This window comes from Sinocyclocheilus rhinocerous, unplaced genomic scaffold (assembly GCF_001515625.1).
Source record: "Sinocyclocheilus rhinocerous isolate Xijiao unplaced genomic scaffold, SAMN03320098_v1.1 scaffold256, whole genome shotgun sequence".
In the NCBI taxonomy this organism is placed as follows: Eukaryota; Metazoa; Chordata; class Actinopteri; order Cypriniformes; family Cyprinidae; genus Sinocyclocheilus; species Sinocyclocheilus rhinocerous.
The window spans coordinates 525,885-551,838 of record NW_015632036.1 but is presented as its reverse complement, the minus strand read 5'-3'; the positions used below and the strand labels follow the sequence as shown (position 1 = coordinate 551,838).

Sequence of the window (25,954 nt, the reverse complement as noted above, 5' to 3'; positions counted from 1 at the left end):
ATTATGCTGAGCTTTTGAATGCAATGGCCAATCAGAGGCGTTCAGATGAGTCATCACTGAAACAGCAGAGTTCTGTTGTTCAGCGCGCGCTGACTGAATTCTGACTTGCGAATTCTCTCCTCATAAACAACAAAGTGCAGATGTACATGCGATGTAAGTATAAGAGATTTATTCATCATATAGTGTAGATTCACTGAGTTTAACGGGAGTGTTTTTAAAGTGCATAACGCGCTAGACTGAGCTTGTGATGATGTTCTTTGGTAATGTAATGTTCTTTGCTCGTTTTCTGTAGCTGCTTTTTGAATAACTGAGGAAATGTAAGCATTATAATTAGTAACTTACGATGTTTCTATTAATTTGTTATCATGTTAAATACAAATTCAGTCATATTAAAAACATTAGGCTGCTTTTAGCCTTACGCTGGAGTTGGTTCACTTTCTCACAATGAAACTAAGTAAATAATTACATAAATTAGCACGATAATTAGAGATGCACCGATCGATCGGCCAGGGATCGGAATCGGCCGATTTTCCTCATGAACGGCCCGGATCGGTGATCGGTCGGTCAGTCTCACTTCTTTCCGATTTCGAGCCGATCCGTTTTGTTACCAGCGGCTGTCTTATTTAAAACATGTACAGTAAGTACTAGTCAAACATTAGCCACTTGACATGGCTGCTCGTTTTAACTTTAAGGTTAACTTAGATAAATGTGCGCTATTACTTTGCATTATACAAATATCCGTGCAGAGTGTGGAAGTTAAATCATACTGACATATTTAACTTAATGTGCATTTCTTCATTGCACTCCATACGTTCCACTTCCATGCCATCAGAGCGCATTTTCTCCGAAGGCGGTCACACAGCAGACGAGAAGCACAGCGCCACGTCTGGGATGACTCACTGGACACGTCAAGTGGCGTCACCTGTGTGTACACTCATAGAAAACAATGTGTTCGAATTTTAAAGACGTGGCATGTCTTGTCCGTGGTGCTTCTTTGTGAGCAAGACACAGAACTCACTTCTTCCCAACATCTTGGACAAACTTGTTCCTTTCTCATAATATGAGAAAAATGAGATCGGAGGGAAAAAACAATAGTGACATTCAGTGACAGTAGGGTTGTGCCGTTAGACGATAGTATCGTGTATCGACGATAGACCGATATCACCTGTGGCTGATGCCTTTGACGATAGCAAGGCGATTATTATTATTATTATTATTATTATTATCAGGCTAGTAATACAATCTAATTAATATTAGGGCTTATTTGTTGCATTATATTTCTTTTTCCGCGTTTTTACAGTATTGCGCGTTCTAACCAATCATACGATTATGCTGAGCTTATGAATGCATTGGCCAATCAGATGTGTTCAGATGAGTCATCACTGAAACAGCAGAGTTCCACCGATCGATCGGCCAGGGATCAGAATCGGCTGATTTTCCTCATGATCGGCCCGGATCGGTGATCGGCCGGTCAGTCTCACTTCTTTCCGATTTCGAGCCGATCCGTTTTGTTACCAGCGGCACAGGCAATAACATCAGCCGTGCATTCTCGCTCTCTTCTCTCTGACGACCCCTTCTCTCTCACACACGTCTCATTCGCTCCGGTTAAATAGTGCTTGTATTGCACATTATAGTCAGTCCCGCAGATTTCACGCTTGTACCAAAAGCGCGCGCACCAGAACTGATCTATATTAGTGGAGCGCACAATCCGTGCTCAGTCTCAAACAGCTTGTGAGCCACAAATACCAAAATGAGTGGCTAACTGTGCTAAAACGGTCAAATACATTCAAAATTATGTCAAAATGCCCGTCTTGGCAGGTATCCAGTTAAACACAGTCAGTTTTGGAACGGTTAAATAGTTGAGAAAGAAAACGCATGTTGTGTAACAGTATATTGGGTCCGTGGATAAACTCTTAAAGGGACCGCAGTCCAATATTCCTGCTGCTGTCTGTCATGTTAATCAAAGAACAAAAGACAAAGAAAATCATTTTCTGCTCTTGACTGAATACGTTTTATAACTTTAATGGTAAGCATTAATCTGTATTTAATTTTTACAATGAAAACTACAGAAGTTAAAGTAATCAAATGTAACATAACACTGGATGTGTTATTTTACATTTGATTACTTTAATTTTTGTAGAATTTCTTACCTGAATAAAAACTTAACCTGAAAAACTTAGTTTCATAGCTCTCTTTATTCTATTGCATTTATTTGTGCTGTTGTTTGCCATTTTTTTTATTTGTTCTTATTTTATTACTGACTTTTTACTTGTGTTTTTTTATGAAAATAAAACTTTGCGTTGAAGAAAAGTAGATTTTTGTTTGTATATGTTGTCAATTATAGTTCTTAGAAAGAAAATCGGAATCGGCAAAAATCGGTATCGGCAGATCACACTAACAAAAAATCGGAAATCGGAATCGGCCAAGAAAATTGCAATCGGTGCATCTCACAGGCTGACGATAGGATGATATGAAAATTTAGCATATCGCCCAACACTAAGTGACAGTCATTTTTGTAGTGTTTCAGGTTGCTGTTTGTTTTTGTGTAATTTATACTTTATATTATTTATTTTGTTTTTTTAGCCTATTTATTTTGTTTGCACCAAAAAAGTTTTCATGTTACTTGTCCGTAGGACTGTTCATTTAAAAAAAATTGTACAAATATATATTTCTAAGTGTTACAGTTTGTGGTATTTGTTTCATTTATTTATTTTAGTTAATTTCCCTTTTGGAAAGAAAAAAAGTTTTTTTTTAATTATTATTATTTAGTCGTTTTTCTACCAAAAGATGTTTCTTTTTATATTTAAGTTATTGTGTTGGCAAGTTGTTATTTATGTAAATGATGTTACACTTACGTTCTATTTAAGGGGTCATATGATGCTATTTCAATTTTCCCTTTATCTTTGAAGTGGTACAAGCTCTTGGTGCATAAAGAAGATCTGTAAAGTTGCAAAGACTAAAGTCTCAAATCCAAAGAGATATTCTTTATAAAAGTTCAGAGTCAACCACGCCTACCTAAAACGGCTCGTTCTAACACGCCCCCACATGTCTACGTCACTATGTGGGAAGATTTGCATAATGCCACCCAAATGTTCACGCAAAGAAAGAAGGCGTAGCTTTTATTCTCGCTGTAGTATTGTTGTTGCCGCGGCCACCATGTCGTGAAGACGAAACTACTTTGTTTGGTCTTCCAAAAGAGGACGATATGACCCCTTTAATTTGTGTTCCGAAGATGAACGGGAGGTCTTACGGGTTTGGAACAACATGAGAGTGAGTAATTAATGACAGAATTTAAATTTTTTTGTGAACTATCCCTTTAACACTCTTTCCCAGCCCTGAAACTCAAACCATTTTCTCCCCGTATACTTAAGTAATTAAGTGAATACTATAAAGGTTCGATTAGTCGACTTATTGCTTTAATGAACGACTAATAGTCAACTAAGAAAATCTTTAGTCAAGGGCAGCCCTAATAATAATAATAATAGTTTTTATATAAATATTTTTTTTTTTATAAAAAAATATCTTTACCAGTTTTTAAAATGTGAAGTTTTTAAAGTTTTAAAACATTACCAGTTCTGTTATATTCTATTACCATGACCAGTATGGCTAATGGTCATAAAGTAATATTGGTCATTCTCGGTTGAAGATTAAATACCATATATAGCATTTCATAGAGTGGCAGCTAGTGCACTGATGCACGTGTAAAATTAATCCTCCTGCTGAAGAGAGGAAATTCTGAGCAGGAATAGGACTGTGATGATTTAACACATTGGCACTGAAATCTTGCAGTGGCTGCCAGTTCCTCAAGAAACAAAGAACACTCAAAGTGTCTCTTGTCATCTTCTCACTCTCACGGTCACTTGTTTCATGAGATTATGCTCTTGATTTGGACTGGGCTTAAACCGGCCTAAAGCGTGTTACCCTGCTTCCTTTTGTCTGAGCTGGGGAGCAGCTGGCTCACACATCCTGTCCCCGCCCCTCTCAGGGAGTTTGATTCCGGAGGAAGATTAACACTGGGAGCCCCTCACCCTCTCTGAGGCTCACTGTCTATGATCTGCATTTCTGTCTTTACTATTGAAGGTAGAAAGTGTGTAGACTTGGTGTCATTGTAAATGTTTGGTGCACTAAACTGCACTGTTTTAGATCAGCATGCACATCTGTTTTCGTGTCTCTGTAATGTTACACACTTGCACCAGAAGCATGAGCCAGTCACCTGTCTTTCTGGGTAAACATGGGCGGCACCAGTCGTCATCGAGCACAGTGTAGCGTCAGTGTTACTACATGTCGCACAACTCGAGCTCAACTTCCCTGTGTTCACCTCTGACCAGTAAACACACCTTATAATCATTTACCGCCTTTAGACCTAATGCTTTACAGCTCTACTTGTGTTTTTCAGCCTTATAAATGCATACCCTTTGATACAGCAGGGTGTACCTGTTCCTGTTCATACTCTGTGCCTGCTTTTCAGTTGTTACAGTGTGGTCTTGTGATGTGAACCGGAGACAAACATTGTGAACATCATATGATCCCAAATAAAACTCCAAAATCTCTTTATTGATAATTGATATGATTTTCATATACAGGGCTCTACGCTTATTTTTCTTTTTAGGAGCGCTTGTGCTCCTAACTTAAAAAATGTAGGAGCACAGTCAAAAATTTAGGAGCACCAAAATTTGATAAAAAATAGCCTTCCCATTACGAGGTGATATTTGACTCCTTAAAGTGATTTATAGTAGAATTTTGTTTTTACCTATGTAATGGCATTTTTCTCTTTATTAAAAGTATGTCATCTTTTATGTCAAATTAAAAAATATATATATATTTTATAAGCTTTTTAAAAATTCTAGATAAAACCATAGAATAAGAACAAGTAGAATAAGAAGAGTGATACATTACTCAACGCTGCAAAAACACGTAGAAACCTTTGAAGCTCCCCTGAGCGATCACAATCACAAGTATGATGATGATCTGGTCAGTAGCACTGGTGCTCCTAAATATGTTTTCATAGTCGCACGCAGTAGTTTTCAGTCGCAAATGCTAATGGTACCTGGGCCATCTAGACTTTTGAACAGGTCACAGTTACTTTACATTTCAAGACAGCGCGTGCTTCACCCACAAGCACATCCTCATGATTACTGTTTACTTGTCACAATATTAACGTTTCCATGGATCTGAGCCTTCCAGCAGCTCCTCCTCTATCTGCCTCAACACCTGTCGTGTAAATCTCTCTCTGTGTGTGGAGCACTTTTTCTGTGTGTGCTGTGGGACAGTAAACACACAGACTCCAGTACAGATGGCCCAGTCTGGCTGACCTCCTCCAGATACTGGGATGTGTGTTACTGTAGATGCCGTCTGTGCGGCACCCTGTCATCTGAACTCTGGTCTCCTGCTTTGACTGAGAAGATACAGGCCTTTTATTACAGTAAGCTATTAATAAGGCAAGGGTTGGGTGTGTTTGTCCTATATGCCTTCTCTTTGTAAATGGCATGTTTTCCCTGATAAATGTGATAAAAGATGTTTTAGTGAGTGATTTGTACGCAGGGTGCTGATACTACGTGCTAGTGGTCTTTTCTCTCTACAGTTTGCTTGTTCTTGTTGGTGACTCATGCAACACACAAAAGCTGTATAGTAAATCCCCACAAACTCACGTTTCCATGGCCACAGGATGCAAGGCTAGCCCACGTGGAGAGCACACTGCGGTTGCTACGTGGACATGTAGCATCTCCGACTCCTACGTTTTATCTTTGTTGGAAGTTAGATGTGTTTTGCATTTGACTGTAAATATCAACTTACTATGAACAGCAATGAGAAAGTAAGGGGTGTGTGGTCCCTTACTGATCTCTCACTTGATGTGACAAACAGATAACTTTATGTGGTAAGTGGCCACATTTTGTTTTAAACAACCTTTATCAATCTTTATCTAAATAACCTTTTTTTTTTCAAGTTTGGAGCATTTGTGATTAGGGATGCGCCGATCCGATATTCATATTGGGTATCGGCTTCGATAGTGCCATTTTTCTCGGATCGGGTATCGGTCAGAGAGGGCCGATCCAAATCCGAGATTTTATTTTTATTTTTTTCTCCGATTGTGCGAATTACTCTGTGTTACTTCTGAAGCCATACGATAGCTTAATGTGAGCTACATATGAATATTTAAGTCCTTACATTAAAGTTCACACAAACTCTTTTCTCCGCTGTGGCTGTCAGTCATTCGTTCAGCCTTTAAACCCTGGTCGCGTTCGGTTACAGCAGTCAGCTCGGTAAAGCTCTCTCCAAGATCATTCTGTGTTCCCATTATACTTGATTTGTAAATACATGTCTATGATTTTGCAAAAAGGACTTTATCTTCTTGCCGGAGTTTAATGGTATTTTGTTACTTGCTACCGGGTGTCTGTGAGAACAAAACACGGGCATAGAAAAGACTATAAATTGTTTTTAACGTGCACAGTAACTGAAATTTAAAACTGTTAAAAGAAAGGCTCAACTTTGTGCTTTGCAGTTTTTAACACGAAGCGCTTAATGTGCGCACATTGTAAGCGCTTCGTGCTCATAGACTGTATAAAAACAGTTCGTGCTGCACTGTATTTGTTTTGTCCTATCGTATCTAGGCCTGTCGCAAAAATCAATATATCGAATTATCGCGTACATGACCTCAATGACATCTGACTGCTAAGTAGTGATTGTGTTTTTCAGCAATAGTGTGCAAGAGAAAAGAAGGTCAGGGGAAAATCTGTAGATGGAAAAATCTCTATACAAGTTCTTTGTGCATTTTTGTTTTTTTCTACTTTGCACTTTTTGTTAGAAATTTTTTATTTACTATTTATTCAAGTTTTTAAGGTATCTAATATTTTGATACTTAATTTCCATGATCTAAATTTTCTTAAATTAAAAGTTTGTTGTCATTTGGAAGTGTGTAGGCCTTCTTGCATTATTATGCTGTTACATTATGATTATATATTGTGGCATAAAATGGTCTTTAAAATGACAATGATATCGCTTATCGCAATTATTTCTGAGGCAATATATCGCACAACAAGAAGTTGTTATCGTGACAGGCCTAAATTCGTATCTATCATATGTTGTTGCCTTATTAAAAAATATGCTATACTTTCAAAAGAAATGTATTTTAATTTTATAGTATATACTTAAACATATATATGAATGTTTTTAATGAATGGATTTTATACTACAAATAGCAATGTGTAACATTTTACCATATTTATTGCAACACTCTTATTTGTTCCCCACAAAATATTGTTTTTTCACTAAATGTTTGGATTTCTAAAATTATTGTGCACTGATTTTTCTAGAATAACTTCTGCTGCCGAATTATCCACTAACCTAGTTTATGATAAATTTTTGTCATGGATTATAAATATACATAGGCCTATATTTTTTCATATTTATTGTTTATTTTATTTTTCTTTATAATGAAGTAGTCTGTATCTAGTAGATTGTGAAAGAATGATTATCAGTTCGACACACTGAGATATACAGAGATATATAAATTCTACATTTATTTAAATGGGGGGAAAAAACTTCACTGGTATCGGATCGGTATCGGCCAATACCGAACCCTAGGTATCTGAATCGGTATCGGAGGCGAAAAAGGCGGATCGGAGCATCCCTATTTGTGATGTGAAAGTGCTTTATTGATTTACTGCAGTGAAAAGCAAAGTTCTCTCTGTCAAGACAGGAAGGAAGTTCATCAGCTATGCACTTTCATGTTGTTTATTCTCGTTGGTGGTCAAGCACTCTGACTGATGACTTCTCTTGTGGCTTTGAAGGTTGATTGACCTGAACACTAGTCCAGCTCAAGAGAAAGAGCTTTTAAAATGGCACCTAAATAAATGATGACTGGCAGCTGGCAGCGTTGGACAACTGCTGTGATACTCATTGTGCAAAGGTCATTTCAGATTTGCCTTTTCAGACCTGCCAACCTGTACGCATTTTAGCGGATACGCATTTTGACCTCAAAGTACGCTGGTACGATTTGTCACTCTAAACTGCGCAAAAACCTGGTGACGCCTCTGTCCACGTGCAGTATTCAAAACAAGCAACAGAAAAAGATGGAGTTCAACCAATCAGAGCATTTTTTTTAGGTTTTGCTTTTAAATTTCCGTGCGTTTTATTTCTCTCCAAGCTGGCTCTGTATGTGTGTCCGTGAGTCTGCGTGCTGAGATGAGAAAACGCCTGCATCTGAAAAAGCAACACACGCCGAGGATCTTCCCTTGTAATGACTAAACCTTTTGTTCAACAACAAAAAAGAACATTATAACATTCTTTTACTGCACAACATCAGACAAATATTTAAAATAATTTTCTTCTTGATCTGATGTGGCTACTTATCACAGAATGATGCAGAAATAAATTCTACACTGGAATAACGGCGATTAGCAGTGGATTATAAATATAACGTTACTTAATTATTCAAATACTCGAGGTGGTTTTAATTACACAGATAAACATTGTCGCAGTACAGTGTTTATTATCTTAATGTTCTTTTTGAATGTCATCATTCAAAGTGTTTCTGTCTACTTTCATTCAGTTACAGCGATAGCTGGCTGTTTTTGTCCATATTAGGGATTTCCTGTAGCGTCCTGAGTTCTATTTCTTCTATAATGCATATGTGGATTTTCTGCGCGAGGGAGGCATTACATGTGTTAATTTAAAAACTAAGGTATTTATTGAACCGTGGGCTAACTGTATTGTTGCATCCCTACTTTTTACTCTAAAATAGGCCTACTGTATAACAGGAATATCACAAACTGAGTGCAGACCCTGATTATTAACCTATAAAAATATTTAACATTAAATCTGCCTTTTCATACATTTTGTTTTAATGAAAATAGAATTATGTGCAGTAGGCATGAGCAGTAGGCCTATATTAATATTATATTGGTTGCCTTTGCTGTCATCTATCGCTCACTTAAATTTGATCTTTAAAAACGCCACTAAAAATGTCATAAAGATAAAAGTGAGTGCATATGGGACATTCAGGATCTTTAACAAAATCAAATGATTGATTTGTTACTAGGGGTGGGACAAATAAAATAAGGTTGGTAGTATTCAAATACAGAAATGTAATAATTAGGGGAAATAACACTTTATAGTGTTCACTGTGTAAATTAAATATAGATTTGTATCACAGCTATTTTGTTGTTTGATGATCATTAATGAGAGCAGCAGTATTTATAGGCCGCTGTCCCTTTAAGACCTGATGCACGGATCCGATATAATGATACACTTCACATCCGATTTCTTTCTCAGCCTTTTTCATTCACTTGAGATAAGTTAGCTTGGATCACGTAACTCTCCTGCAGCATCTCATTCTGTTTCCTCCACTATTTTAGATGCATTTTGTCCATAGAAATAAGTAATTCAGTGCTTTAATTTGATGCGACCGGCTGAAGTTGGACAAGTATGTAAACTCCGTTGGACGTGCACTGTGGGCAGACCCGATTAATCGATAATGAGAATCGTTGTCGATGATTTTCATAATCGATCATAATCGATTTTATCGATTAGTTGTTGCAGCCCTACTTTGAAGTCATACACCGATCAGTCTGCGCAGTGCTGCTTCAGGTCGAACACCTATTGGGTTTGTGGTGTTGTTGTTGTGAGCGCTAGGGACCGTATATCCGCCATACGTCATCGCGTCGCTATATCATTGATATCGCAATATGGCACTTTTTTATCATATAAAAATTTATACCGGTATTTATAAGTTTATGCTTCGCATCTGGACATATTTGTAAGAATATCACTCCACTTTTTATAACCTGCTGCTCCAAGGAACTTCATACAATCCAAGTAAAGACTGAACTCAGCACTGCAGTGAAGATAAATCTTCGTGTGGAATGTTGTTTCTTTCCATAAATCTGTTTACACCAAGACCACACTTTGTCCAGTAGCAGAACAGTTGAAGCTCAAAAACTGACCAAGAAGTTTGTTATATTTTTTTCTTTTTTGTATTGCGATGGATGGCAGACCAACTGACCAGAGTATATTTCTTCTATGTATGCTCGTTATGTTCTTGAACCAACCAGGAAATCAAGTTCATTGTAGTTTAACCAAGCATGGGGGCATTTACTAGGTATCTCCTGCTCTAATCAAAAGTTTCTTTCATGTATCACAGTTTAACTAATGTGGTACCAGTTTAATGGACTCGAAAGAAGGACGGTTTTGTGTGTGCTTGTTCATGCATGTTTCTGCCTGTCTGTGTTTGTATCTGCAGCCCATTTTGTCAGTGTACGACTCCTTCGGTGCCTCGACACGCACAGTGCCCAAAACAGACCAAAATGGCTCTTTGTTTACCATAGGGTGTGTGTGAGAGTCAGTGCGTGAGGGCTCGGGTGCTGCTGATTTGACGTGTGTGTTTGTCTTGTTGATTCCTCTGTTTTGAGAGTGCTGTGGTGGACAGGAAGTGGGAATAATGGAGAGAGCCAAGGAATGTAGTGTTTTTGTTTTGCTGAGCCTCTCTAACCATCATGCTGCTGCCGAGACCAGAGGAACCTTCGCCGGCTCAAATACGTCTCTTACTCGCTCCCTTTCTCTGTCTAACAACATGGCCTAATCAGACTCTGCAAGCTCTTCTGTGTAAACCTGAGCTTTTGAATTAACCAGACAAGAGACAGGTTATTTGATAAGTTTGGTGGTGTTGCCTGCCGGTAGCCCTGCCTACTGTCCAAAATCCTGCTCTGCATTAAACATGAAACCTCTTCTGAGGTTCTGGTGTCATGCAGCAGTGATATATTCAGTGTGGACAGGCAATGTCTGGTTTGGACAGAACCCTTCAACCCAAATATTCAGATGTGTGCAGCACATTTTATGGAGGACTGTTTCCTGATCCTGGGAGAGTAGACTACAATGCCGGCTGTTCTGACTCACAGACTGTAAGTACGTTTTTTATATTTAAAGAGTTTTTATATTTTATATATTTAAAGCGAGTTTTTTGGGCAGTGATGAGTAGGGCTTGTTGTTTGTCATTTCTCCGATCACAAATGCGCACATGGTTTTATGTTTACGCAGCGCGATGCAACGCAACGCGTAAAAAGACAGTACAAGTCATTATAATCAATAATTATAATGAATCGGATACTTTTTGTAAAATTAAAATTTCGATTCCGCCTATCAATTCCTGTGTGGGCAAGAGAGGTGTCACCACCAACATGACAACGCATTTTAAATAAAACAGATCGTTAAAGATCGCGAAAACGATTCAAACACCAACGTGATCTTTCCTAAATGACAACAGTTCAGCTGTTCAACCTTTGATCTGTGCGATCACAACAGTGTGATCAACGCTCTCTTCGTCCCTGTGTGATTTGAACGTTAAAATCTGCGTTCGTGCTGCCGTTGACCTGAAGAGAGCAGCTGTCATGTATATGTATGAAACAGCTTCACAAAGAGTCTTTTCAACCACACAGTATCATTATTTCTGTGTTACAATCATTCAAATAATCACAGAAGTACGGGGATAAAAGTTTATAGTTTGGATGTAAACACTGATGTGTAAGGTAGCGATTAAAATGGAGTAAATCACCTCTTGAAAGTAATTTGACTTGTAATTCCTTTAAAATAAAAATGTATCGATTATTATGTTGTTACGCCAGTAGGTGGCGAAAAGCTGTTAAAAATGTATTTGTCTTTGAATCATTCATTCAAGAGATTCATTCAAAAACACTGAATCATCCAATGAATGAAACAAGTAAATCTTAAGTGAGTCATTAAATCATTCATTCATAAATTACGTTATTTTTGTTTTTAAAAATTACATGTAATTTTTGAATAAAAAAAAAATCTCAATTTATCCACAATTGTGCAGCTCTATTTTGCACACAAACAGCTCTTAATTAAGTCCATGTAGCCTGCTGATTTTTGTTCATGGTATTCAGTTGCATCTAAATGTTTAGCAAAAAGAGACAGAATAAATATGGTTGAGATAAATGTTTGAATTCTTTGGAATAGACACTGGGAATCGATACGAATCGGAATCGATAAAATTCAAACGATACACAACCCTGTTCCTGACCAGCTTTTTGATTTGCTTTTTCCTGAAACATGGAAGATGAAAGGCCATGCTGGAGGCTCAACCACCAAAAAGACTCAACAAATCTGCTGTAACATGAGCTTAGACAAACAATCACGAGGGACACTGACCAGACACATCTCACGTGCCGTTTGAACATACTGAGATTCAACTTACTTGAGCAGACTCTGAAGCCAAGCTGTATGGTCACTGATGAACCATTACTAGTGAACAGACTGATGGAGTGGAGCTCCTCCTCCACTTACAACTGAGATAGATACTGAAGGAGCTGAAGCGTGATGAGTACTGTTTGAAGTGCATACAACAGATCACACACACACACGACTATAAACACCACATTCTTTTAATGAAGAACTTCTGCCAAAATGTGCCCCTCCACAGACGAGTCCCAATTAATTTGATACAACAGCTACAATCTTAACAGTTCATGTCAAACTAACTGAGCACTAATGGACAGCCACAAGATCGGAGATCAAACTAAATAGATAAATGCATTAACAGGGTTGATCACCCAAAAATGAAAATACTGTCATCTGTAATATGGTTTGCTATAAATAACACGTCAGCACTACCGTATGCTGGAATATGAGCAGTCATTTATTACGTCATCACCTGGGTGCTGATAACGCGCGCACAGGTGAGACCTGAACAGCACACGTTGATATCTGCGTTTAAACTAAACTCATTTAAGCTTTGCCAGTTTAAACATTTAAGAGCCAGAGGACGCGAGCTTGCGCGCGCAGTGAGAAGATTTGTGTGTGGGCTCATCCGAAGCGCGCAAACCCGCGCCTCAGAACACGTGCAAATATTAAGCTCTCTCTGAAGTATTGTGTTTAAATGGACAAATTCACACAAAAATTGTCAAAATGCCCGTCTTGGTAAGTATCCTATAGCAGACATAGCCGGCTGAACGTACTGTATCAGTGCACTGGATCAATGCATTCTCTTAAAGTGACAGCACTATTAATAAAACTGAAATCACTGTTTATTTTAGTTGTATTTTTACTCTATTGTATTTATTTGTGCTGTTGCTTGTAGTTAGATAGATTATTCTTATTTTCTTTATTTTTATTTGACAGTATAGTTTTTGCCTAAACATAGCACATACTGAACCGTGCCGAAACCGTGACTCTAAAACCGTGATACAAACCGAACCGTGAGTAAGTTGAACCGTTCCACCCCTAGTACTGGTATATTGCAGCACCCTAGTTCAAACGTTTGATTATGCATTGTCATGTATGCTTGGATAGAGATTAAGTCTGTTTCTTCTCATTAGCCACAGGTGAGTGACATCATCTGGGCTCTGCTTAACCAGCTGAGTAACCTGCCATTGTAACAGACTTCAGAAAAATGATCTTACCAACAGGCTTCATAAACACTGTCTTTCATTGGTTTAGCAAATAAATAATGTCCTCCCAAACTCAAGCCATTGCTTGAGTCAGAAGTTGAAGAGTCAGAAGTTGAAATGTCAGAGCATTCAAAAACAGCATTGCTAAAAGCATCACAGAGCCGCAATGTTTAAAAAGAGCTGTAATCAATAAAGCTGTTTTCAGGGGTTTTCTGTTTCATAAATTCCTTAAGGTGCATTTCAAGCTCAAGGCTCTTATAAATGAGTGATGTATGTAATGTCTCAAGACTGTCATTGCTAACAGTATGATAACCCACACATGACCTTGTGTTTATCTGATGCTCATAGCACAACTCATGACCCTTACATTAGAATTAACTTTTAAAATTAAAAAGTTCAGAGAGATGCACAAACACATCTTCACTGTAGATCAATGACTGCATGCTTTCTATGGCTCATCAGAACACTTACTACTGATATAAAACGGTACATGGTATTTCTGTGTCACTCTACTGTGACCCATCACATGATCTAGTCTCTTCTGTTTCCTGCTGGAAGATAAAACAAAGATAGACTGCTATTTCAGTTCAGAATAACTCATTATTACAGCCAGTTTCTTGTGACAGACGTCATCACATCTGAAGATTAACTTTATCAAAATATTTTTTTTTTTGTATTGATAGAGAATGTGACAGAAAAATATAAAAGTATTGATTTAAAGATCATACTTAAAGAAGATTGATTATATAGAAAAATGGATTTTACATTTATTGCACGTTATGCATGCACACGCACAAAAACTGGTAAATTCTCTTGCTGAGGAAAAATAAAGTTAGTTGACAGGTTTATAACTGTAGTTACCAACATAATAACACATCTATGTTAACCGTACAGTTGTTTGAAAGTGACTCTGTTGCCCCCTTGAGTACAGGGTGGCCACGGGTCCTTAAAAAGTCTTAATGTCTTAAATAAAGTTTTCCCTAAAAAAGGCCTTAAAAAGTCTTAAATGTGTTAAATTCAGATTCAGTGGGTCTTAAATATTTTTGGTCACATTACCACAAAAATTTCTACAGTCTGATGGACCCAGTGACTGTTTACAATCATTGGACGGACTTCAGTGCAACCTATAACATCCAAGTGAAAAATATAACACCAACATGTCAGAAAAAAAAAATAATAATAATAATAAAAAAAAAATAAAAGAATCACTGAGTTGGAAAACAGATCAGCGCCCCTCCTAAAAAAACTAAATCAGGTGTAGTTAACCACGTTCTCTATGGCACACAAAGCCATTTGACTTTCATTTGTGATCAGCTGTGATCATTTTGATTAGTTCAGCATGAAAAGAGCTTTCCTGGAGCATTTCAGTCCTTGGTAGTGCAACTGAAGCAAGCAATCAACTATGGGTGACAAGGCACCAATCACCATCCAAATATCACCATTCCTACAGTAAAGCATGGAGGTGGTAATGTCCTGTTATGAGATGTAGAGTAGGGCTTGTTGTTTGTCATTTCTCCGATCACAAATGCAGACATGGTTTTATGTTTACGCGGCGCTATGCAACGCAACGCCTAAAAAGACCGTACAAGTCATTATAATCCGTAATTATGGTCCCCACTGGATGCAACAAATGCCTCGTTTATAATGGGTTTTAATGTTTTTGTCTTGTCGCTCCGGCCGGACAGGGCATCACAGTATGATAGGGGCGTAACATTTCCGTCACACGCTTGAGGTATTCGGCCAATCACAACGCACTGGATAGCTGGCCAATCAGAGCACACCTCGCTTTTCAGACCGATGAGCTTTGTAAAAATCGACGCGTTTCAGAAAGGCGGGGCATAGAGGAGAAACAATAATGTACAGTATGTGGAAAATAATGTGTTTTTTGAACCTTAAACCGCATAAACACATTTCATTACACCAAATACACAAAATAATGTTCTTTTTAGCAACATCATATGACCCCTTTAACAAAAGGACTTTATCTTGCTGGAGTTTAGTGCTGTTTCTAAATCACATTACTTTCTACCGGGTGTCTGTTAGATCACAACACTGGAGTAGAGAGCAGTATGAATTGTTCTTCACACAATTCTTCTGAAATTTTCTTCTGAAATTTAAAACCTTTAAAAGAAAAGACTCTATCATAGATATAATACACTACGCATCAGTATCACTTCCCTTTGTGCTTTGAACTTTTCTATGAGGAGCGCTGCACACTGTGACTCCATGTTGCACTCATAATTTTTCTAGAGTAACTTTTGCTGCTGAATTATCCTCTAACCTAGTTTATAATAGTATTTTTGTCATAGATTATGATTATATATTTTTTAATTTGTTATTTTTCAAATTCTTGAGGAAAATCTGCTGCCCTCTGCCAGAAAGTTGTCAATGGGAAAAGGGTTGACCTTCCGATATCCGCTTCGTCATGCCTAGAGCTGATCCGTGCTGGTCGCTGAGGAAATACATCAAATTCGTGCTGTGTATCGCCGGATCGGCTTTCACCGTGGATGAAGCGGAGTCCAGCACGGATATTTTTGTCATAGATTATGATTATATATTTTTTAATTTGTTATTTTTCTACTTAATGAAGTTGTCTATATTTAGTAGATTGTGTTTAACACAAAACAGTGATGATCAGGTCAACACATAGAGGTATAGAAATTCTACATTGATTTAAAAAAAAAAAACTTCGGATCGGTTCTGAAAAAATGGTATCGGGGCTTCCCTAATACGTATGTAATATAATGTGTATTTCCGTCACAGGTTTGGTCTTAAATTTCACATAAGGGGTTATTAAAAAGGTCTTTAAAAGTCTTAAATTTAACTTGTTCATATCTGTAGACACCCTGGAGTACTATCTGCTTTTATAGCTCATGTTCTTCTGAACATGAATTCTGGGAATGTTGCTTGAGCTGCAGAGACTTGACCACATGATTGTTGGACAGGCCTACAAACACTTGCTTTCACAATGAGGCTTTGTGCTTATCTGCTTTCTAGCTGCTGTTTCAGGACAGACTATACCGTGTACAGTTTACTGTTTTTCTAACTTTTTCTGTCTTTTATCCCTCTCCATCCAGTAGAAGTTGGCTACTACTGATCATGGGGATTGGATTGGTCACATGACTGAATGCCTTTCTTGTTTCACAGATTGCAGACACGCAAAGACGTGCAGGTTCAAACACATTTTTAGCAAATGTGGAATTGAGACAAGTTAATGTGGATTTGTCCATGAATATAGTATATCAGTGTTGTGTAAAATGTCTGTGTGTGTGTTTGACAATACAGACTGATGGCAATGGTAAAACTGTGCGGATCCTAATAGCAGAGTGGTGCTTTGACCAGAAACAGGAGGAACGCATACGCAGCTCTGAATAAAAAATGGGATGAACAACAACAACAAGAGTGTCATTTCTTTGTACTTGAAAAAGCTGGCACCTTATACAACACAAATTTGATTGTTGCAATAAATACTATACTAAGGACCCCCACGGTATCTATGGTGTGATGTTGATTAAAAAGTGCGTTTACAGTTGTGAACTTGCAATGTAAGTTTTTTTGGCCAAACATACAGCAAAAAAAACCTTTTATTCAGAGTGTAATAACTGAAACTTCCAATAAAACGACAGAGATCTCTCTGGTTATGAATGCCAAATATCTCCACTTAACCCTTTATTGCAATTTACTGCAAGCTCGCATAATTTTTTGAGTGTAATGTCCACATCTCAAAATCCAATCAACTACCGATGGACAGAACCAAGTCCCCACCCTATTTATTTATTTATGTATTTTTTTTTTTTGGTTTTGTTTTTCTTTCAATAATCTGTTTCACTCAGATGCATGGCACAATTACGGAAGAAAAGATGTCGCTACGTCTGTTTAATCACAACTTAAACATGATTATTCTGTTTTTCTGCAGATACATGAAAATCGGTTGTTCCCTTTCAGAGGAGTTCACATTAGATAAACTCCCTATAGACTGCTTAATTTAAGATTAAAACAGAGTGCATACTAATTTGGTGTAGAATTTATGACATTCAGTTGTGCAATACTGGCTGTGATGTGCTAAAACCGGAAGCAGTGAATCAGGCACAACATATGGCGTCTTTGGCACCTCAGTGCATTCGTCTTGCTTTTTCTCTGGAAATGTACATGGTTGTTTTTTTTCTTCACAGCATCATTATATAATGTGGACTTGAGGCATTCTGATCGTGCCTGACATTTAGCACACACTTTAAAGGTGAAATGTGTCAGTTTATTTTAAACAGGTGTCCAGAGCACTCCTGCTAACCTTTTGTGGCCCATGTTTGGACAAACAGTTGTCACTACCTCAAACTTACAACATTAGTTCAGCAAGTAGTTGATGTCTCAGACCACTCAGACTGATGGAGCAATATATGATTCTTTGCTTCCTTTTCATTTTCATTGGAACCGATTGACACAGTTTTGGTATCTGAACATTTTAAGATATGAGTGTCAAATATGAGTGTCTTAGCTTACACTTGTCTTTGTACATTAAACTCGGATAAGAGAACTATTTGAAAAAATTACACGGCTCACCTTTAAAAACCTTACTGGAGATTCATCTGTACGTTCACCTGAGCTCTGCATCTCATTTGACTTTGGTTTGGAATGCAAATCAAATCGTTTGTTGTAGCTCAATCACAGAGGCCCGTGTGGATGAGACACGCTATTCTCCTCCTGTACTGACTTCAGTGGTTTGGCAGTGACGCCTCCGTTTGCATCAGAACAGTCTGTACGAAGAGGAGGAAGACCGTGTGATTTGTGCTTGCATTGCACACCCATTTCCTCTTGTTAATCGGCACTTGTATCGGCACAATCATGTATGACAAGAATAATTTCTGGCATCATATTCAGGAAAACTAGTCCTCTTATCAAAGCACCTTCGTTTTAAGAAACACTTCAATTTGAATTGATTATGGATGTAATCATGTACTTTCATAGTAAAAAAAATAAATAAATCAAGCAAACCTGAACCTTAATTGTGTGTGATCTTGCAGCTCAAATTTTGTTTGTTTTGCTGCATGTGGCAGTTAAGATGCATTAGTGTTCAAAAGTGTTAAGAACCGTTTTATTAACCTTTTATTAAGGAGTAATTTAATCAAAAGTGATTGAAATATATGATGTCTTTTTGAACTTTCTATTAATCAAAAATCCTGAAAATGTATCACAAAAATACTAAGCAGTTATTTAAAAATGGAATACTATTTTACAATATTACGGTTTTACTGTATTTTTAAACAAAGGCAACCTTGGTGAGCGTAAGATATTGATATATATAAGATATATATTAAAAAAATGTAAAACATTACCAAACTTAACCTTTTAATTAATTTATTTATTTTTACCTTTCTAGTTTCTAGTTTTTTTACGTAATGCCTAGTAGGGCTGGGCGATATGACTATATTATCGTATATCGACGATGTCTCGTAAGTATCGCGATGTCAACAGTAGTGGTCGACCGATGTATCGCCAAGGCCGATAAGTTTTTCTGTTTGGCCGATGTGTTCGAGGCGAGACTTTTATTTTGACAGCGCCGAGAATGGCTGCAGCAGCGCCTGAGCACACAGTGCTCACATTGTCCCTCTTGTTCACTGTTGTCATTCAGTTCTGTCTAATACGGATAGAAGTCTATCTAATAATCAGATAGAACTGTTAAACAAAGGAATTAAAATGTATACAAAAAAGTATTATAACGATTGCTTTAATATTATTAAAGGCAAACATTATAATACTTTCTCGTTTGCCGTCAGCATTCCGCAAATATGCATTTATATAATTTAAACAAATCTTTGAATGACTAATGAACATTTAATTTCACAAACCTTGCAGACTTAGTCGAATCTAGTTGAGATCTTGTGAAGTGTGCATATGACCTGCATGATCATGTGTTCTGTAACGGTTGGTCCTATGGTCCGTGCAAATTGAATACGGACAGGAGGAGAGTTCAGCTTCACTGGAGACGCGCGATCGACAAACTTTAAACTACATGTTTAAACTCAATAAATATAAGCAACACATTAATGTATTTTATGAATTTTGCATTTACTTCTAGATTTATATATTAAGTTGCTCAAGCAAGTGGCAAAACATTTAAACTACTTTTCTTACGTTATCACAAACTTACCATTGACAGAAATAGTCAGCTCTACTGCCTTTCCTTTTTTTGTTTAAATCTTTATTACAAGCAATCTTGCTGTTCATAAAGAACTTTGTTTTTCTTTCTCCACAAGTGCCATCTATTATTGCCTTGTTTATCTAAAAGTGCTCTTTCCCTTTAAACCTAGCCAAAAAGCCTTATGTGTTGACTGTGAAACACAGTAGACTTTAATAATATGCATTCATGGTGTAATTACTGCATTTTCGTGTCAATCCATGTTCATATTTACTGCAAACAATGCGCTGTTACTTTAATTCAGCGCTTGCAGCGCAGCAAAAATAGACTCGGTGTGGAAACGATCTCTGCACTGCCACACCGCAACCGTGTGCGGTGAATGCTTTAATCCGTTAACATGAGCGCGGAAAAAAAATGCACCACGTATGCATTGTCTCACACAAAGTTTTCAAATGACTTTATAAGTTATTTAATGAAATAATATGAAGGTGAGTACCTCACCTTCAGCATTATAATTATTTTACCCGTGCCGGACTGAGACGGTGACGCTGCATGTCGTGCCAAACCTCTTACAGCAGCGTCATCAGCTTGAGATCGTTTTTTTGAGATCGGCCTTTTTAGAGACCGCCGATCAATCATCCCAACGTGATTATCGGCCGATAGTGATCGGTAGCCGATCAATCGGAGCACCCTTAATTAAAATAAACAAAATTATATCGCTTTATATCGGCCATCATGTCAAAAAACCCATATCAGTCGACCACTAGTCAACAGTTAGGTAACAGACGATTATCGACATTATCGGGAAAAAATTACAAATGATAAACCTAGTAAGTTGCAAAAAATATTTAACATTGTCCCATAGTCACCATACAGGTTTTTTTGCATGCAAGAATGAAATAATTTAGTAGGAGTGTTGGGAATCGAAAAGCTATTCCAATTTTGGAAATCAGATCAAATGCGGAAGGTCAGGAATCTAATTACTTGTTATAAAATTACATTTCAATTCTGCGTCTCGATTTCTGTATGCGCATTTATTGTGATTTCAAAAGATTCAACTGCGAGAAGACGAAATAGAACTCACTTCTGCACTCGTGCGCTGTTTTCTGTGCTGCGCACTCACACACAAAGCTCACGCACAAAAGCCGTCTCTTATATACGTGAACACTGAACTGAGCTCTCTTTCTCGCGTTCTTACACATTAGAATGGACAAATACACACAGAATTATATCAAAATATCCCATAAATACAATCGGTTATGTCTTAAGTGAACGTAAAGAGTTGAGAAAGAAAACAAGGGTGTACTGGATCCGTGCATTGACAGCAGCCGCTGCCACCAGTTATTAATGTTAATCAAAGAACAAATTTGTCAGTCAATAAATGGGAAAACAAAGTAACTGGCATTACTTTTTTGAAAAAGTAACTCCGATATTTTCTTGTAAATTAAAAAAGTAATGCGTTACTTTACTAGTTACTTGAAAAAAGTAATCTGATTACGTAACTCGCATTACTTGTAATGAGTTACCCCCAACACTGTGTATAATGATGAAAAACCACAAACATGACAGGTATTATTAAAATACGCAAATTCCTTCAGCGCACATTTCAGTGCAATATTTTGTAAACAGTGTTTACAATATAATTGTTTAATTAAGCTGAGATATAGCACTATAAATTCTTAATTCATTTGCAACAAAACTAAAAAGTTTTTTTGTTGCAAACAGATGAAGACATTAGTAGGTTTCTTAGCTCGCCCCTTTAACATGCATGCGTTCGCAGTTTCGGCAGCCCAATACTGAATATTATATTGTGGGCATTATATTTTGATTAATAAAATAAAAATTATACAAATGACAATATAAAAAATAAATTTAAATTACCCTGCTTCTAATTAAATAAAGCATGATTTTAGTCATACATGATAAATATCAAATACTTTATAGCTTGACTACAAGTTTAAAAACAACGCTGCAATTGTTATAATTAAGGAAATTAAACTTGCCATCATGAAATGTGTCTACACAGGCGATAATGCCAAAACGAAAGAGAAACATCGGAAAAAAGGCATATTTTATTCAAGACATTATTGTATGACATCAACATGCATTTATCATTCTTACAATCACTGCCAGAATGTCCAACTTTACCATGATGAACTTAAAATTGGGTTCTATTATTTTTCCTCAACAGTTCTCCTCACAAAACAAAATTCATTTCAAACACAAATTTCATAAGAACAGAGTGGAAATTATTAGCAACAGCAAAGCTAATGTTTTCTGTTAGTTTAAGCACAAACTAAGAAAAGTAAAACCAAACTTTGTGGCAATAATTAAGACCAAACTGAACATGGTGTGTGTTTATGGTGCATGCCGGCAATGTTGTCTCGGCGGGGCGGGGCATGGTAGTTGGTGGGGCTTAGGTAGACGATATTATCGGATATCGCGATATTTTTAAAGGCGATTATCGATAAGATATTTTTGACATATCGCCCAGCCCTAATGCCTAGTCATCGAGAGGTCATTTCAAGTCTGGCTCCGTCCCAAACTTCGCTTCTCTCTCAGTAAATAGTGCACAGTCCTTCACCTCCCTGAGAAAATTATTGCTTTCCCATGATCATTCAGCAGTTAGTTGTGTTGTGTTGAGATGGGCTTGTCGGGTGGTTTCTCTGGCAATGGTTTCTACAATCCCTCTCTCTGTACTTCTGAGTTTCTGTGTACCGTCATATATGCCTGTCATTTCTAACCTACATGAGCTTGAAGGGAAAGGAAGTCCTAAGAAAAGAAACAATTTACAGCCATGTTTACACACCAGAGTCTTCAGCTCTGCTGTTGTTTAGAAATTCCAAGTGTGACACTGTCGGCATGGACGCAGTTTAAAGGGGTCATATGATGCGATTTCAAGTTTTCCTTTCTCTTTGGAGTGTTACAAGCTGATTGTGCATAGATAAGATCCCTGAAGTTGCAAAGACTAAAGTCTCAAAACCAAAGAGATATTCTTTATCAAAGTTAAGACTTAAAGCATGTCAACATATTCTGTTACACCAAATACACCAAATAATGATCTTTAAAAAAGCATCATATGACCCCTTTAAATGGAAAGACTTGTGCTGCTGTTTTGTGTCTCTTTTGCTTGGTCTCTGTTCTCGGCTTAGTGATCTTGAGCCACTTCAGAAGATGATCAAATATTGATTATTTCTTGTTACTTGCTGACTGTGTACACGAACTGGTCCAAATTAGTTTCGTTTTTGCAAATCCTCCAGAATGAACCCTCGACTTTAAATGTACGCTCAACTCGGCAGTCTGATAACAATATCCGTTAATTTGTGCATCACATGTATTACAAACTAAATTTTGAGAAACTAAGGAGCGCAACAAGACAAAAACAATAAACCCCATTATAAATGAGGCATTTGTTGCATCCAGTGGGGACATAATTACTGATTATAATGACATATTCTGTCTTTTTACGCGTTTCGTTGCATCGTCCCACGTAAACATAAAACCATGTCTGCATTTGTGATCGGAGAAATGACAAACAACAAGCGCTACTCTACACTGCTCAAAACTCGCGTTTGAATCGTCTGTGGCAAATATGAAAACGTACTTACAGGCTGTGAGGCAGCATTATTTGTCAGCATCATAGACTGTATAAGGGTCAGCATGTTCTTTGCAACTTTAGGGATCTTATCTATTCACGAACAGCTTGTAACACTCCAAAGAGAAAAGAAAACTTGAAATCGCATCATATGACCCCTTTAAAGTGATTAAAACGAAAGTTTAATGAAATTTTGTATAAAACTCTCTAACGCGTGTTTAATCAGTTGGGTACTGTGTAATTAATTATGACCCAGACTTTCCATTGTTTAATGTTCTGCAAACATTATGCTTTGATTATTTAAACCATTGATTAGTCACAGAGGTTGATGATCTCTTTTTTATTGGTATTATTTTTTTCAAACAAAACATGCTTGATATGAAGAGTGAGACAAGCTGTTTATATTGGAGAAATATCTGCAGGACAGAAATGCTGTACTCTGCTGATCCAGACACTTCTGCAGTCCTGCCACGGGCCCCCTGTTGTACAATAGCACCAGTGACGGAGCTGCAGTCTGTGCCAGACTCGTTTGGCACAGGACGATCCTTTTAGACAATCATCCTCTCATCAGAACTCAGCCTTTTATTAAATGTTTGATACTAGAGGTAAAAATGGTCTTCAAACTTTTTTCTGCTTTTTACTTTTAGACAGTCAGCATTCAACATTTAGAAGTAAACATTCAAAGTTTATCCTGACAAACCCTAATTTTTACACCGTTCTTAAAACGAATAAGTGACTTTACAATCCTTTTGAACCCAGTAACTGCCGCTGTGTGCTGTGTGCAGGTACGCACTTGTAAAACTGAGACGAGTGGAGAGGATATCACCGCAGCATTGTGTGTGTTCAGCAAAGGAAATCAAGTGTAAGTGTCTCAGTGACTTGCGTGAAGAACAGAATCACTAATGAACCATTTCATCCTTCATCAGCCCACCTCTCTGATCATTAATATTCCACCACTCTCTCTCTCTCTCTCTCTCTCTCTCTTGCTCACTTTCCCTTTGCCCAATTCCTGCTCTCCATCCATCCTGACCTCATTTCTCATCTCTTCTCTTTTGTATCCCACATTCTTGCCATCTTTTTTCTTCTCTTTTTTTAGGCTTGCCTCTGCCCTTTGCTTTTGGACAATAGAAAAGTTCTTCACTCTGTTGGTGCATTTAGTGGGAGGAGCTAAGTGGTCTTAGTTTTGATTGACAGCACTGTGTGCGACTTCAGAGGCTTTGTTCCAGTGCTAAGAGAAAAGAGGAGGGAAAAAGAGGGCAAGGGGTTCATTCATATGAAGGACCCTCAGTGTAATCCTCACATGTCAGAGGAGGAAAGGGGAAAACCTTCTCTTTTAATTTGACTTTGGTTTCAAAATGACTTTTTTTGTAATGTTTTTGTTCCTAACTCACAAAGGGGAACTAGACATTTTAAGTTTAGACTTATAATGCTGATTTCCCCATTTCAGTGTTTGGTTGCATATATGCGTTCACCTTTCAGGTTTTTTGGCCGGGTTACTGATGCGGTCAGTACCACAATCGCCCGTCTTCTCTTTATTCACAGCTGAAAAGAAGAACCATCTCAAAGCTTTGTTTGCCTGCTCCTCCCCCATCTTCACCCCCCGTGTGCCTTCCTTTCATTTGAAGAGGAGTGAGGCCGTGCAAGGGCCATTCTGGCCAAGTAGCGTTTTTAAAACTTCTGTGTTTTTTATACTGCATGAGCCATTAAGATGAGTAGCATGATTGATGACAATGCACATGTGATTGGTGTTTTAAGGTCAGGAGCTTGTGCTCTTAGTGCACTTAATGTATAGTTGCATGTTTCTGGTTGCATTAAGCATTAATTCTATAAAAGTTGAGAGAATTAACATGATGACCATCAGTTTATTACTGTACAGCAAGGCCGTAACCATGTCTTGAAATTTGTTTTTAAAGATTTAAAGAATTAAAGGATTTAAAGGGAATTCAAAAAGAAAAGAAAGAATAATGGAAAGAAATAAGAAATAGTAATAAAAGAACTAGAATTTATTGTAATTAGGGATGTCAACGTTTAATCGATGATCTATTAATTGTCGATAAGAGATGCAATCGATTAACGCGTATGAAAACGTCCTCACCCGCCATGATTTAAAACGCTGTGTAAACATACTGTAAACATTGTGTCAACTTATTTCGCAGGTATGGAGAACAGCGATAGATGGACGGACGCTGAAGTGCAGGCACTTGTAGCAAATGTAGCACTGCCAGTTGTCGTTGGAGATTCGTAGTCCTCCTTTCCGTTCTTTCAATCGCTTTACGTATACGTCGACATTCCATGTCCATTATTGTGAAACCCGCGAGACACAACAAAAACACAGCTCCGATCACAGCGTCTTCCATCCTCCTGTTGTTAATGTTGTTGTTCTTTGTTTCCATTGTTGAATGCCGCGCACAAATGACGACGCTGTCAACCGGCTTACGTCACTTCTTAGTACACACTGTCGGTGCGAATGCAACCCTTTAAATAGTACTGGGAAATAGTTCGTGCAAAATCGTCCCAGTACTTTAGTACTGTACATTTAGTTCTGGAACTAAAGCAGTGCGAAAGGCCCTATTGTTTCATATCGGGCTCTGCGCATTGCAGGGCTGCGGGACACAGGACAAATAGGCTATTAATTCCTACAACTTGTTAATTCGTTCCTTCGACTTATTAATTTGTGGCCACTGTCCATGTTTCATTAATTTTGTTCCTTAACCCATGATTTAACTAAAATGAGGGAACAAATTAATACATCGAACAAATTCTTAATTCATGGCCATGAAATCTTTCATTTCCCTTCCGCATGTTTACCACAGTAAGAGATGCGAA

At 37.6% G+C, this 25,954-nt stretch overlaps 1 protein-coding gene and 1 long non-coding RNA gene across 6 annotated transcripts in view; one reads left to right on the top strand and one right to left on the bottom strand.

Moving 5' to 3' along the window:
- LOC107742127 (uncharacterized) overlaps positions 1-25,787 on the bottom strand; it is a 31,996-nt gene extending 6,209 nt beyond the window's left edge. The window contains exons 1-2 of the long non-coding RNA XR_001640283.1: positions 25,748-25,787; positions 13,365-13,367 (exon numbers count right to left, since the gene is read on the bottom strand). This is a non-coding gene — a long non-coding RNA (uncharacterized LOC107742127). The remainder of the gene's footprint in view (positions 1-13,364; positions 13,368-25,747) is intronic.
- The window catches only part of LOC107742126 (protein scribble homolog), a 119,966-nt gene that overhangs the window by 28,681 nt on the left and 65,331 nt on the right, over positions 1-25,954 (top strand). The window lies entirely within an intron of this gene.